Source organism: Rhinopithecus roxellana, unplaced genomic scaffold (assembly GCF_007565055.1).
Source record: "Rhinopithecus roxellana isolate Shanxi Qingling unplaced genomic scaffold, ASM756505v1 contig1005, whole genome shotgun sequence".
Taxonomy (NCBI): domain Eukaryota; kingdom Metazoa; phylum Chordata; class Mammalia; order Primates; family Cercopithecidae; genus Rhinopithecus; species Rhinopithecus roxellana.
The window spans coordinates 17,220-34,387 of NW_022141518.1; the positions used below are offsets into that span (position 1 = coordinate 17,220).

General features: G+C 21.4%; 1 pseudogene across 1 annotated transcript; it reads right to left on the bottom strand.

Moving 5' to 3' along the window:
• Positions 1–475: 475 nt before the first annotated feature.
• LOC115895704 lies at positions 476–1,360 on the bottom strand (annotated as a pseudogene). Its single transcript, XR_004055846.1, has one exon. The product of XR_004055846.1 is annotated as a 40S ribosomal protein S2 pseudogene (transcript).
• Between the last annotated feature and the right edge of the window lie 15,808 nt (positions 1,361–17,168).

Below are 17,168 nucleotides of genomic sequence, written 5' to 3' on the forward strand. Positions count from 1 at the left end.
ATCTATTATGTCTATATTTTATACCGATATCTATTATGTCTATATTTTATACCTATATCTATTATATCTATTATGTCTATATTTTATAACTATATCTATTAAATCTATTATGTCTATATTTTATACCGATATCTATTATGTCTATATTTTGTACCTATATCTATTATATCTATTATGTCTATATTTTTTACCTATATCTATTAAATCTATTTTGTCTATATTTTATATCCATATCTATTATGTGTATATTTTATACCTATATCTATTATATCTATTATGTCTATATTTTATACGTATAATTATTATATCTAATATGTCTATATTTTATACCCATATCTTTTATGTCTATATTTTATATCTATATCTTTTGTATCTGTCTATATTTTATACCTATATCTATTGTATCTATTATGTCTATGTCTTTTTTATTTTTTTTAGCACGCTTAATTCACTTCATTTTTCTTGTATAAAAAGCCTATGTTGTAGCCACAGCTGGAGCCTCTGTCCGCTGCACGGAGACTCTGGTGTGGGTCTTGACAAGGTGGTCAGTGAATTCCTGATAGGTAGACTTGGTAAACACAGTCTCCTTCCACAGGTCAGGGGTCAGGTAGCTGTAGGTCTTAGAGATGGCATCAAAGGTGGTCTTTGCGAAGTTGCCCAGGGTGGCAATGCAGCCCCGGGCTGAGGTGTAGCAGTCATCAATACCAGCCATCATGAGCAGCTTCTTGGGCACAGGCGCTGAGACGATGCCAGTGCCCCTGGGTGCAGGGATGAGGCGCACCAGCACAGAGCCACAGCGGCCTGTCACCTTGCAAGGGACGGTGTGGGGCTTGCCGATCTTGTTCCCCCAGTAGCCTCTGCGCACCGGGACAATGGAGAGTTTGGCCAGGATGATGGCCCCACGGATGGCGGTGGCCACCTCCTTGGAGCACTTAACACCCAGGCCGACGTGGCCATTGTAGTCCCCGATAGCAACAAACGCCTTGAACCTGGAGCGCTGACCAGCACGGGTCTGCTTCTGCACCGGCATAATCTTCAAAACCTCATCTTTGAGAGAGGCCCCCAAGAAAAAGTCAATGATCTCAGATTCCTTAATGGGCAGAGAGAAGAGGTAGATCTCCTCCAGGGACTTGATCTTCATGTCCTTGACCAAGCGTCCCAGCTTGGTGACGGACATCCACTCCTTATCCTCGGCCTTGCCTCCGCGAGCTCCGCGGCCTCGGCCCTGACCCCGGCCACGGCCGCGACCCCGCCCCGGATGCCACTGCCGAAACCTCCGCGGAAGACACCGCGGTTCCCCATCCCAGGGCCACCAGGGCCTCCGGACCACCCCGCTGCACCGGCGTCATCCGCCATTTGGTGTTTTCTCGGATAAGAAGCTTATGTCTATATCTTATACACATATCTATTATATCTATTATGTCTATATTTCATACCTATACCTATTATATCTATTATGTCTATATTTTATATCGATATCTATTATATCTATTATGTCTATATTTTATACCTATATTTATTATATCTATTATGTCTATATTTTATACTTATATCTTTTATATCAATTTTGTCTATATTTTATACCTATTTCAATTACGTCTATATTTTATTCCTGTATCTATAATATCTATTATGTCTATATTATATGCCTATATCTATTACATCTATTATGTCTATATTTTATACCTATATCTATTATATCGATTATGTCTATATCTTATACATATATCTATTATATCTATTAGGTCTATATTTTATAACTATATCTATTATATCTATTATGTCTATATTGTATACCTATATCTTTTATATCTATTTTGTCTATATTTTATACCTATTTCAATTATGTCTGTATTTTATTCCTATAACTATTATATCTATTATGTCAATATTTTATACCTATATCTATTATGTCTATATTTTATACCTATATCTATTATAATTATTATGTCTATAGTTTAAACCTATATCTATTATGTCTATTATGTCTATATTTTATACCTATTTCTTTCATATCTATTATGTCTATATTTTATACCTATAACTATTATGTCTATATTTTACAACTTTCTCTATTATGTCTATATTTTATACCTATATCTATTATGTCTATTATGTCTACATTTTATACCTGTATCTATTATATCTATTATGTCTTTATTTTATACCTATATCTATTATATCTACTGTGTCTATATTTTATACCTATATCTATTATATCTATTATGTCTATATTTTATACCAATATCTATGATATCTATTATGTCCATATTTTATACCTATATCTATTATATCTAATATGTCTATATTTTATACCTATATCTATTTTAACTATTTTTTATATCTATGTCTATTATGTCTATTATGTCTATGTTTTATACCTCTATCTATTATATCTATTATGTCTATATTTTATACCTATATCTATTGTATATATTATGTATATATTTTAGACATATATCTATTATATCTATTATGTCTATATTTTATAGCTATATCTTCTATATCAATTTGTCTATATTTTATACCTATTTCAATTATGTCTGTATTTTATTCCTATATCTATTATATCTATTATGTCTGTATTTTATACCTATATCTATTATATCTATTATATGTATATTTATACCTATATCTATTATATCTATTATGTCTATATCTTATACATATATCTATTATATCTATTATGTGTATATTTTAAACCTATATCTATTATGTCTATATTTCATACCTATATTTTTATAACAGTTATGTCTATATTTTATACCTATATCTCTTATAAATATTATGTCTGTATTTTATACCGATATTTATTATGTCTATATTTTATACCTATATCTATTATATCTAATCTGTCTATATTTTATACCTATATCTATTATATCAATTATGTCTATATTTTATACCTATATCTATTATATCTACTCTGTCTATATTTTACACTTATATCTATTATATCTATTATGTCCACATTTTATACCTATATCTTTTGTATCTATTATGTCTATATTTCATATCTATATCTATTATATCTATTATGTCTATATTTTATACCAATATCTACTATATCCACTATTACTGTATTTTATACCTTTATCTATTATATCTATTATATCAATGTTTTATACCTATATCTATTGTATCTATTATGTCTATATTTCATACCTATATCTATTATATGTATTATGACTATAAATTATACCTATATCTATTATATCTATTGTGTCTATATTTTATACTTATACCTATTATATGTATCATCTCTATATTTCATACCTATATCTATTATAACCATTATGTCTATTCTTTGTACATATATCTATTATGTCTATATTTTATATCCATATCTATTATATCTACTATGTCTGTATTTTACATCTATATCGATTATATCTATTATGTCTATATTTTGTTCCTATATCTATTATGTCCATATTTTATACCTTTATCTATTATAATTATTATGTCTATATTTTACACCTATATCTATTATATCTATTAGGTCTATATTTCATACCTATTTCTATGATATCTATTAAGTCTATATTTTATACCTATATCTATTATGTCTATATTTTTTACCTATATCTATTATATCTATTAGGTCTATATATTATACCTATATCTATTATGTCTATTATGTCTTTATTTTAAACCTATGCCTATTATATCTATTATGTCTAAATTTCATACCTATATCTATTATAAAGATTATGTCTATTCTTTGTACCTAAATCTATTATGTCAATATTTTATACCTATATCATTTATATCTATTTTGTCTATATTTTATACCTATTTCAATTATGTCTATATTTTATTCCTATATCTATTATATCTATTATGTCTATATTTTATACCTATAACTATTATATCTATTATGTCTATATTTTATATCTATACATATTATATCTATTATGTCTATGTCTTATACATATATTTATTATACCTATTATGTCTATATTTTATACCTATATATTATATTTATTATGTCTATATTTTATACCTATATCTATTATGTCTATATTTTATACCTCTATTTATTATACCATTATGTCTATAATGTATACCTATATCTATTATGTCTATATTTTATATCTATATCTATTATGTCTATATTTTATACCTATATCTATTATAACTATTATGTCTATATTTTATACCTATATCTACTATATTTATTATATCTATATTTTATACCTATATCTATTACGTCTGTATTTTATACCTATATCTATTATATCTATTATGTCTATAGTTTATATGTATATCTATTATGTCTATATTTTATACCTATATCTATTATCTCCATTATGTCTATACTTTATACCTATATCTATTATATCTATTATGTTTATAATTTATACCTATATCTGACATATCTATGTCTATATTTTATACCTATATCCATCACATCTATTATGTCTATTTTTTATACCTATATCCATTATATCTATTATGTCTATATTTTATACCCATATATATTATATCTATTATGTTTATATTTTATACCTATATCTATAATATCTATTACGTCTAAAATTATAACTATATCTATTATATCTATTTTGTCTCTATTTTATACCTATATCTATTATGTCTATATTTTATACCTATATCTATTATATCTTTTATGTGTATATTTTATACCACATCTATTATATATATTATGTCTATATTTTATACCTATGTCTATTATCTTTTATGTCTATATATTATACCTATATCTATTATATCTATATTTTACACCTATATCTATTATAACTATTATGTCTATATTTTATAACTATATATTTTGTCTTATTTTACACCTATATCTATTATATCTATTATGTCTATATATTATGCCGATATCTATTATATCCACTATATCTATATTTTATACCTTTATCTATCATATCTATCTTTGATACCTATATCCATTATATCAATTATATCTATATTTTCTACATATATATATCGTTTCTATTATGTCTATATTTTATGGCTATATCAATTATATCTATTATATCTATATCTTATAATTATATGTATTATAACCATATTTTATGCCTATATCCATTATATCTATATTTTTAACCTATATCTATTATATCTATTATATTTATATTTCATAATTACATCTATTATATCTATATTTTATACCTTTATATAATATATCTATTGTCTATATTTTATACCGGTATCTATTATATCTATTTTTATACATATATATATTATATCTATATTTTGTACCTGTATCTATTATATCTATTATGTCTATATTTTATACCTATATCTATTATATCTACTATGTCTATATTTTATACCTATATCAATTATATCTATTATGTCTATATTTTATACCTATATCTATTATATCTATAATATTTATATTTTATAATTATATCTATTATATCTATATTTTATACCTGTATGTATTATATCTATTACATCTATATTTTATATCTGTATCTATTATATTTATATTTTATACTTATTTCTATTTTATCTATTATGTCTATATTTTATACCTATATCTATTATATCTATATTTTACCCCTGTATCTATTATATTTATTTTGTCTATATTTTATACCTATGTGTATTATATTTATTCTGTCATTATTTTTACCTATATCTATTACATCTATTATGTCTATATTTTATACCTATATCTATCATATATATTATGTCTATATTTTATACCTGTATCTATTATATCTATATTTTATACCTATCTCTATTATGTCTACATTTTATGCCTATATCTACTATATCTTTTACGTCTATATTTTACAACTATATGTATTATATCTTTTATGTCAGTATTTTACACCTATATCTATTATATCTTTTATGTCTATATATTATACCTATATCTATGATGTCTGTATTTTATACCTATATCTATTATGCCTTTATTTTATACCTATACCTATTATGTCTATATTTTATACCTATATCTATTATAACTATTATCTCTATATTGTATACCTATATCTGTTGTATCTATTCTGTCTATATTTTATACCTGTACCTATTATGTGTATATTTTTTACCTATATCTATTATATCTATTATGTCTACATTTTTTACCTATATCTATTATGTCTATATTTTATACCTATATCTATTATATCTTTTATGTCTATATTTCATACCTATATATATCATATGTATTATATCTATATTTTATACACATATATATCATATCTATTATGTCTATGTTTTATATCTATATCTATTATATATCTATTATGTCTATATTTTATACCTATAACGATTATGTCTGTATTTTATACCTATATCCATTAGGTCTATGTTTAATACCTCTTTCTATTATATCTATTATGTCTGTATTTTATATCTGTATCTCTTATATCTATTATGTCTATATTTTATACCTATATCTATTATATCTATTATGTCTATTTTTTATACCTGTATCTATTATATCTATTATATCGATATTTTATACTTATATCTATTATATCTATTATGTCTATGTTTTATACCTATAACTATTTTGTCTATATTTTTTACCTATATCTATTATATCTATTATGTCTATATTTTATACTTATATCAATTATACCTATTATGTCTATAATTTATACCTATATCTATTATATCTATTATGTCTATATTTCATACCTACATTTATTATATCTATTATGTCTATATTTTATACCAATATCTATTACGTCTATATTTTATACCTATCATATCTATTATGTCTATATTTTATACCTATATCTATTATATCTATTATGTCTATATTTTATACCTATATCTATTATATCTATTTTGTCTATATTTTATCCCTCTATCTATAATATCTATTTTGTCTATATTTTATAACTCTATCAATTATATCTATTAGGTGTGTATTTTATACCTCTATCTATGATATCTATTATGCCTATGTTTTATACCTATACCTATTATGTCTATATTTTATACCTATATCTTTTATGTCTATATTTTATACCTATATCTGTTATGTCTATATTTGTTTTTTTTTTTTTTTTTTTTTTTTTTTTGAGACGGAGTCTTGCTCTGCTGCCCAGGCTGGAGTGCAGTGGCCGGCTCTCAGCTCACTGCAAGCTCCGCCTCCCGGGTTCACGCCATTCTCCTGTCTCAGCCTCCCGAGTAGCTGGGACTACAGGTGCCCGCCTCGTCGCCCGGCTAGTTTTTTGTATTTTTTAGTAGAGACGGTTTCACCGTATTAGCCAGGATGGTCTCGATCTCCTGACCTCATGATCCGCCTGTCTCGGCCTCCCAAAGTGCTAGGATTACAGGCTTGAGCCACCGCGCCCGGCCTATTATGTCTATATTTAATACCTATATCTACTATATCGATTATGTCTATACTTTATACCTATATCTATTATGTCTATATTTTATACCTGTATCGATTATATTTAATATATCTATATTTTATACCTATATCTATTATATCTCTTATGTTTATATTTTATACCTATATTTATTATATCTATTACGTTTATATTTTATACCTATATCTATTATATCTATTATGTCTGTCTTGTATACCTATATTTATTATTTCTATTATGTCCATATTTGATACCTATATCTATTATATCGATTATGTCTATATCTTATACATATATCTATTACATCTATTATGTCTGTATTTTATACCTATACCTATTATATCTATTATGTCTATATTTCATACCTATATCTATTATAACCATTATGTCTATATTTTATATCTATATCTATTATGTCTATATTTTATACCTATATCTATTATAATTATTAGGTCTATATGTGTTACCTATATCTATTATATCAATTATGTCTATATTTTATACCTATTTCTATTATATCTATTATGTCATTATTTTATAGCTGTATCTATTATGTCTATATTTTATACCTGTATCTATTATGTCTATTGTGTCTATATTTTATACCTATTTCTATTATATCTACTGTCTATATTTTACACCTATATCTATTATATCTATTATGTCTATATTTTATACCTCTCTGTATTATATCTATTATATCTATATTTCATACCTATATCTATTATATCTATTATGTCCATATTTTATACCTATATTTATTATATCTATTTTTTCTATATTTTATACCTATTTCAATATGTCTGTATTTTATTCCTATATCTATTATATCTATTATGTCTGTATTTTATACCTATATCTATTATACCTCTTATGTCTATGTTTTATACCTATATCTATTATATCAATTATGTCTATATTTGATAACTATATCTATTTTATCTATTATGTCTATATTTTTTACCTATATCTATTATAGCTATGATGTCTATATTTTATACCTATATTTATTATATCTATTATGTCTATATTTTATACCTCTATCTATTATGTCTATATTTTATATCTATATCAATAATATCTATCATGCCTATATTTTATAACTATATCTATTGTATCTACTACGTCTATATTTTATACCGATATCTATTATGTCTATATTGTATGCCTATATCTATTATATCTTTTATTTCTATATTTTATACCTATATCTATTATATATTATGTCTATAGCTTACACATATATCTATATCTATTATGTCTATATTTTATACCTATATCTATTATATCTATTATGTCTATATTTTATACCTTTAACTATTATATCGATTATGTATATATCTTATGCATTTATCTATTATATCTATTATGTCTGTATTTTAAACCTATATCTATATCTATTATGTCTATATTATATAACTATATCTTTTATATCTAATATGTCTGTATTTTATACCTATATGTATTCTGTCTATATTTTATACCTATATCTATTATATCTCTTATGTCTATATTTTATAAATATATCTATTATATCTATTATATCTATATTTTACACCTATATCTATTATAACTATATTTTATACCTATATCTATTATATCCATATTTTATACCTATATCTATTATATCTATTATATTTATATTTTATAATTTTATGTATAATATCTATATTTTATAACTGTATCTATTATATCTATTAAATCTATATTTTATACCTATATCTATTATATCTACTTTTTATACCTCTATCTATTATATCTCTTATGTCTATATTTTATGCCTATATCTATTATATCTATTATGTCTATATTTCATACCTATATCTATTATATCTACTATGTCTCTATTTAACACCATATCTATTTTATCTATTACGTCTATGTTTTATACCCATGTCTATTATATTTACTATGTTTATATTTTATACCTATATCTATTATATCTATCTCTATGTTTAATACCTATATCTATTTTGTCTATATTTTATACCTATATCTATAATGTCTATATTTCATACCTATGTCTATTTTACCTATTATGTCTATATTTTTTACCTATATCTATTATATCTATTATGTCTATATTTTATAACTATAACTATTAAAACTATTATGTCTATATTTTATATCTATATCTATTTTGTCTATATTTAATGCATATATCTATTATAACTATTAGGTCTATATTTTATACCTATGATTGTTATATCTAATATGTCTATATTTTATACCTATATCTATTATGTCTATATTTTATATCTATAATCTATTATATCTATTATGTATATATTTTATTCCTACATCTATTGTATCTATTATGTCTATATCTTATACATATATCTGTTATATTTATTATGTCTATATTTCATAACTATACCTATTATATCTATTATGTCTATATTTTATATCTATATCTATTATATCTATTATGTCTATATCTTATACATATATCTATTATATCCATTACGTCTATATTTTATACCCATATGTATTATATCTATTATGTCTATATTTCATACCTATATCTTTTATATCTATTTTGTCTCTATTTTATACCTATTTCCATTATGTCTATATTTTAAACCTATATTTATTATATCTATTATGTTTATATCTTATACCTATATCTATTATATCTATTATGTCTTTATTTTAAACCTATACCTATTATAACTATTATGTCTATATTTGATACCTATATCTATTATAGCCATTATGTGTAAATTTTGTACCTATATCTATTATGTCTGTATTTTATACCTGTATCTATAATAATTGTTATGTCTATATTTGATACCTATATCTAATATATCTATTATGTCCATATTTTATACCTATTTCTATTATATCTATTATGTCTATATTTAATACCTATATCTATTATGTCTATATTTTATACGTATATCTATTATATATATTTTATCTATATTTTATATCTATAACTATTATGTCTATATTTTATACCTATATCTGTTATGTCTATATTTTATACCTATATTTATTATATCTATTATGTCTATATTTTATCCCTATATCTACTGTATCTATTATGTCTATATTTTATACCGGTGTCTATTATGTCTATATTTTATACCTAAATCTATTATAACTATTATGTCGATATTGTGTACCTATATCTATTTTGTCTATATTTTATATCTATATCTATTATATCTATTATGTCTATATTTTATACCTGTATCTATTATATCTATTATGTCTATATATTATACCTTTATCTATTATAACTATCATGTCTGTATTTTATACCTATATCGATTATATCTATTATGTCTATAATTTATACCTATATCTATTATATGTATTATGTCTATATATTATACCTATATCTGTTATATATCTATTGTCTGTGTTTTATACGTATATCTATTATGTCTATATTTTATATTTATATCTATTATATCAATTATGTCTGTATTATATACCCATATCTATTATATCTACTATGTCTATATTTTATACCTATACATATTATATCTTTTATGTCTATATTTCATTCCTATATCTATTATATCTATTATGTCTATATCTTATACCTATATCTATTATATCTATTATGTCTTCATTTTCAACCAATACCTAATATATCTATTATGTCTATATTTCATAGCTATATCTATTATAACCGTTATGTCTATATTTGAACCTATATCTATTATGTCTATATTTTATACCTATATCTATTATGATTATTATGTCTATATTTGATACCAATATCTATTGTATCTATTATGTCTATGTTTTATACCTTTTACTATGATATCTATTATGTCTATATTTTATAACTATATCTTTTATATCTATTAAGTCTATAATTTATACCTATATCTATTATATCAAATATGTCTATATTTTATACATATGTCTATTATATCTATTATGTCTATATTTTATACCTATTAATATTATGTCTATATTTTATACCTATATCTATTATATCTATTATATCTATATTTTATACCTACATGTATTAAAACTATATTTTATACCTATGTCTATTATATCTATATTTTATACCTATATCTATTATATCTATTAAGTTTATATTTTATACCTATATCTATAATATCTATTATATCTATATTTTATACCTATATCTATATCTCTTATATCTATATTTTATATCTATATCTATTATACCTATTATATCTATATTTTCTACCTATATCTATTATATCTAATGTGTCTATATTTTATACCTATATGTATTATATCTATTTCTCTATATTTTATACCTATATCTATTATATCAATTATGTGTATATTTTATACTTAAGCCTATTATATCTATTATGTCTATTTTTTATAATTATATCTGTTATAGCTATTATGTCTATATTTTATACCTATATCTATTTTATCTATATTTTTACCTATATCTATTGTAACCATATTTTATATCTACATACATTTTATCTATGTTTTTTACCTATATCAATTATATCGATTATATTTATATTTTTTATAATTATATCTATTATATCTATATTTTCTACCTATATCTATTATATCTATGGTCTGTATTTTATACCTGCATCTATTATATCTATTTTTTATACGTATACCTGTTATATCTATTATATCTGTTTTTATGCTTATATCTATTATATCGATATTATATACCTATATCTATTATATCTATTATGTCTATATTGTATACCGATATCTATTATGTCTATATTTTATACCTATATCTAATATATCTATTCATTCTATATTTTATACCTATATCTATTATGTCTATTATGTCTAAATATTATACGTATATTTATTATGTCTATATTTTATACCTATATCTATTGTGTCTATGTTTTATACCCCTATCTATTATATCTTTTATGTCTATATTTTATACCGATATCTATTGTATCTATTATGTCTATATTTATTCCTGTGTCTATTACATCTATTGTGTCTATATTTTATACCTATATCTATAATATCTATTATGTCTGTGTTTCATACCTATATCTACTATATCTATTATGTCTATTTTTTTTACCTATATCTATTATGTCTACATTTTATACCTATATCTATTATATCTCTTACGGCTATATTTTCTACCTATATTTATTGTATCTATTATGTCTATATTTTATACCTATATCTATTATAATGGTTATGTCTATATTTTATAGGTATATCTATTATGTCTATATTTTATACCATTATCTATGATGTCTTTATTTTATTCCTATATCTATTATGTCTTTATTTTATACCTATATCTATTATATATATTATTTCTATATTTTATACCTATATCTATTATTACTATAATTTATACCTATATCTATAATGTCTACATTTTACACCTTTATCTATTATATCTATTATTTCTATATTTTATACCTATATCTCTTATGTCTATATTTTATACCTATATCTATTATATCTATTATGTCTAGATTTTATAACTGTCTATTATATCTATTATGTCTATATTGTATACCTATATCTAATATAACTATTTTGTTTATATTTTATAAATATAACTATTATATCTATTATGTCTATATCTATTATATATTTTATGTCTATATTTTATACCTTTATCTATCATATCTATTTTTTCTGTATTTTATACGTATATCTCTTATATCTATATTTTATACCCGTATCTATTATATCTATTATGTCTATATTGTATAACTATATCTATTATATCTTTTATGTCTATACTTTATACCTCCATCTGTTATATCCATATCTATATTTTATAAACATATATATATTATATCTATTTTGTATACCTATGTGTATTATATCTATTATATCTATATTTCATGCTTATATCTATTATATCTATATTATATCCCTGTGTCTATTATATCTGATATGTGTATATTTTATACCTATATCTAATATATCTATTTTGTCTACATTTTATACCTATATCTATTATATCTATTATGTCTAAATATTATACCTATATTTATTATGTCTATATTTTATACCTGTATCAATTATATCTCTTCTGGCTATATTTTATACATATATTTATTATATCTATTATGTCTATATTTTATACCGATATCTATTATAAATGTTATGTCTATATTTGATAGGTATATCTATTATGTCTATGTTTTATACCTATATCTATGATGTCTGTATTTTATACCTATATCTATTATGTCTTTATTTTTTACCTGTATCTATTATATTTATTATATGTATATTTTATAACTATATCTATTATATCTATTTTTTATACCTATGTGTATTATATTTATTATATCTATATTTTATAACTATATCTATTATATCTATTATAAGTATATATTATACCTATATCTATTATATCTATATTTTATACCTATAACCATTATATCTATTATATCTATCTTTTATACCAATATCTGTATCTATGATATCCATATTTTATACCTATATCTATTATATATATTATGTCTATATTTTCTACTTATATCTATTCTATCTATCTGTATTTTATACCTATATCTACTATATCTGTCTATAATTTATACCTATATCTATTATATCTATTATGTGTATATTTTATACGTAAATCTATTATAACTATTAGGTCTATATTGTATACATATATCTATTGTGTCTATGTTTTATATCTATATCTATTATATCTATTATATCTATATTTTATACATATATCTATTATATCTCTTATATCTGTATTTTATACCTATATCTATTATATCTATTATGTCTCTATTTTATTAATTTATCTGTTATATTTATTATGTCTATATTTAATACCTAAATGTATTATATTTACTATGTCTATATTTTATCTCTCCATCTATTATAACTATTTTGTCTATATTTTATACCTATATCTATTAAATCTATATTTTACACCTATATCTATTATATCTCTTATATCTATATTTTTATCTATATCTATTATATCTACATTTTATACCTATATCCATTATATCTATTATATCTATATTTTATACATGTATCTATCATATCTATTATATCTATATTTCATACCTATAACTATTGTATCTATATTTTATGCCTATGTCTCTTATATCTATGATGTCTACCTTTTATACCGATATCTATTATATCTATTATGTCTGTCTTTTATACCTATATCTATTATATCTATTATGTCTATATTTTATACCTATATCTATTATATCTCATATGTCTATATTTTATAACTATATCTATTATAGCTATTATGTCTATATTTTATACCTATATCTATTACATCTATTTTGTCTATATTTTATAGCTATATATATTATGTCTATATTTTATACCGATATCTATCACATCTATATTTTATACGTATCTATTATATCTATTATGTCTATATTTTATACCTATATTTATTACATGTATATTTAATACCTATATCTATTATATCTATTATGTATATATTTTATAGCTATATCTATATATATCTATTATGTGTATATTTTATACGTATATCTATTATATCTATTATGTCCATATTTTATACCTTTATCTATTATGTCTATTATGTCTATATTTTGTTCCTATATCTATTCTGTCTATTATGTTTATATTTTATACCTAAATCTGTTATATTTATTCTGTCTCTATTGTGTACCTATATCTATTTTGTCTGTATTTTATATCTATATCTATTATATCTATTATGTCTATATTTCATACGTATATCTATTATATCTGTTATGTCTATATATTATATCTATATCTATTATATCTGTTATGTCTATATTCTATACGTATATCCATTATATCAGTTATGTCTATATTTTATATCTTTGTATTATATATATTATGTCTCTATTTAATTACCATATATGTTATATTTATTATGTCTCCATTTAATACTAATATGGATTATATCTACTATGTCTATATTTTATATCTCCATCTATTATAACTATTATGTTTATATTTTTTCCCTCTATCTATTATATCTATTATGTCTATATTTTATACCTCTTTTATGTCTATTATGTCTATATTTTATACCTCTATTATAATTATAACGTCTATACTTCATACCTCTATCTCTTATATCTATGATGTCTATATTTTTTACCTCTATTATATCGATAATGTCTATATTTTATTTCAATATCTACTATATCTATTGGGTCTATATTTTATACCTCTATTATATCTCTCATATTTATTATGCCTATATTTTATACCTCTATCTATTATATGTATTATATCTATTATGTCTATATTTTATAACTCTATCTATTGTATCTATTATGTCTGTATTTTTTACCTCTATTATATCTATTATGTCTATATTTTATACCTCTATCTATTATATCTATTTTGTTTTTATTTTGTACCTCTATCTATTATATCTATAGTGTGCATAATTTATACCTATATCTATTATATATATTCTTTCTATATTTTATACCTCTGTCAATTATATCTATTGTGTCTATATTTTAATCTTATATCTATTATATCTATTCTATCTATATTTTATACCTATGTCTATTATATATATTATGTCTATATTTTATACCTATACCTATTATATATTTATGTCTACATTTTATACGTATATCTATTATATCTATGGTGTCTATATTTTAAACTTATATCTGTTATATCTATTATGTCTATGTTTTATACCTATATCTATTATGTCTATTAGCTCTACATTTTATACGCATATCTATTATACCTATTATGACTACATTTTATAACTCTATCTATTATACCTATTATGTCTATCTTTTATACCTCTATCAATTATATCTATTATGTCTATATTTTATACCTCTATTTATTATATCTATGATGTCCATATTTTATACCTATATCTATGATATCCATTATGTCTGTATTGTATACCTATATCTATTATATCTATTGTGTCTATATTTGATACCTATACCTATTATGTCTGTATTTTATACCTATATGTATTATTTCTATTATATCTATAATTTATACCTATATCTATTATATTTATTATGTCTATATTTTATACCTCTATCTCTTATATCTATTATGTCTATATTTTACACCTCCATCTATTATATCTATTATGTCTATGTTTTATACCTCTATCTATTATGTGTATTATGTCTATATTTTATAACTATATTTATTATATCTATTATGATTATATTTTATACATATATCTATTATGTCTATATTTTACCTATATCTATCATATATATTATGTGTATATTTTATAACTATATCTGTTATATCTATTATATCTATATTTTATACCCATATCCATTATATCTATTATGTCTATATTTTATACCTATATCTATTTTATCTATTATGTATATATTTTATACCTCCATCTATGATATCTATTATGTCTATATGTTTTACCTATATCTATTATATATATTATGTCTATGTTTCATACCCATATCTATTATGTCTATATTTTATACTATATCTATTATATCTATTATGTCTATATTTTATACCTATATTTTGGTATGTATTATGTCTATAATTTATACCGATATCTATTATTTCTATACTTTATAACTATATCTATTATGTCTATATTTTATAACTGTATCGATTATATTTATTTTGTCTATATTTTATACCTATATCTATTATATCTCTTATGTCTATATTTTTTACGTATATCTATTATATCTATTATGTTTATAGTTTATACCTATATCTCTTATGTCTATATTTTATACCTATATCGATTATATCTATTATGTCTATATTTTATACCTCTATCTATTATACCTCTGATGTCTGTATTTTTTATCTATATCTATTAAATCTATATTTTATACCTATATCTATTATATCTATTATGTGTATATTTTATACCTATATCTATCATATCTCTTATGTCTATATTTTATA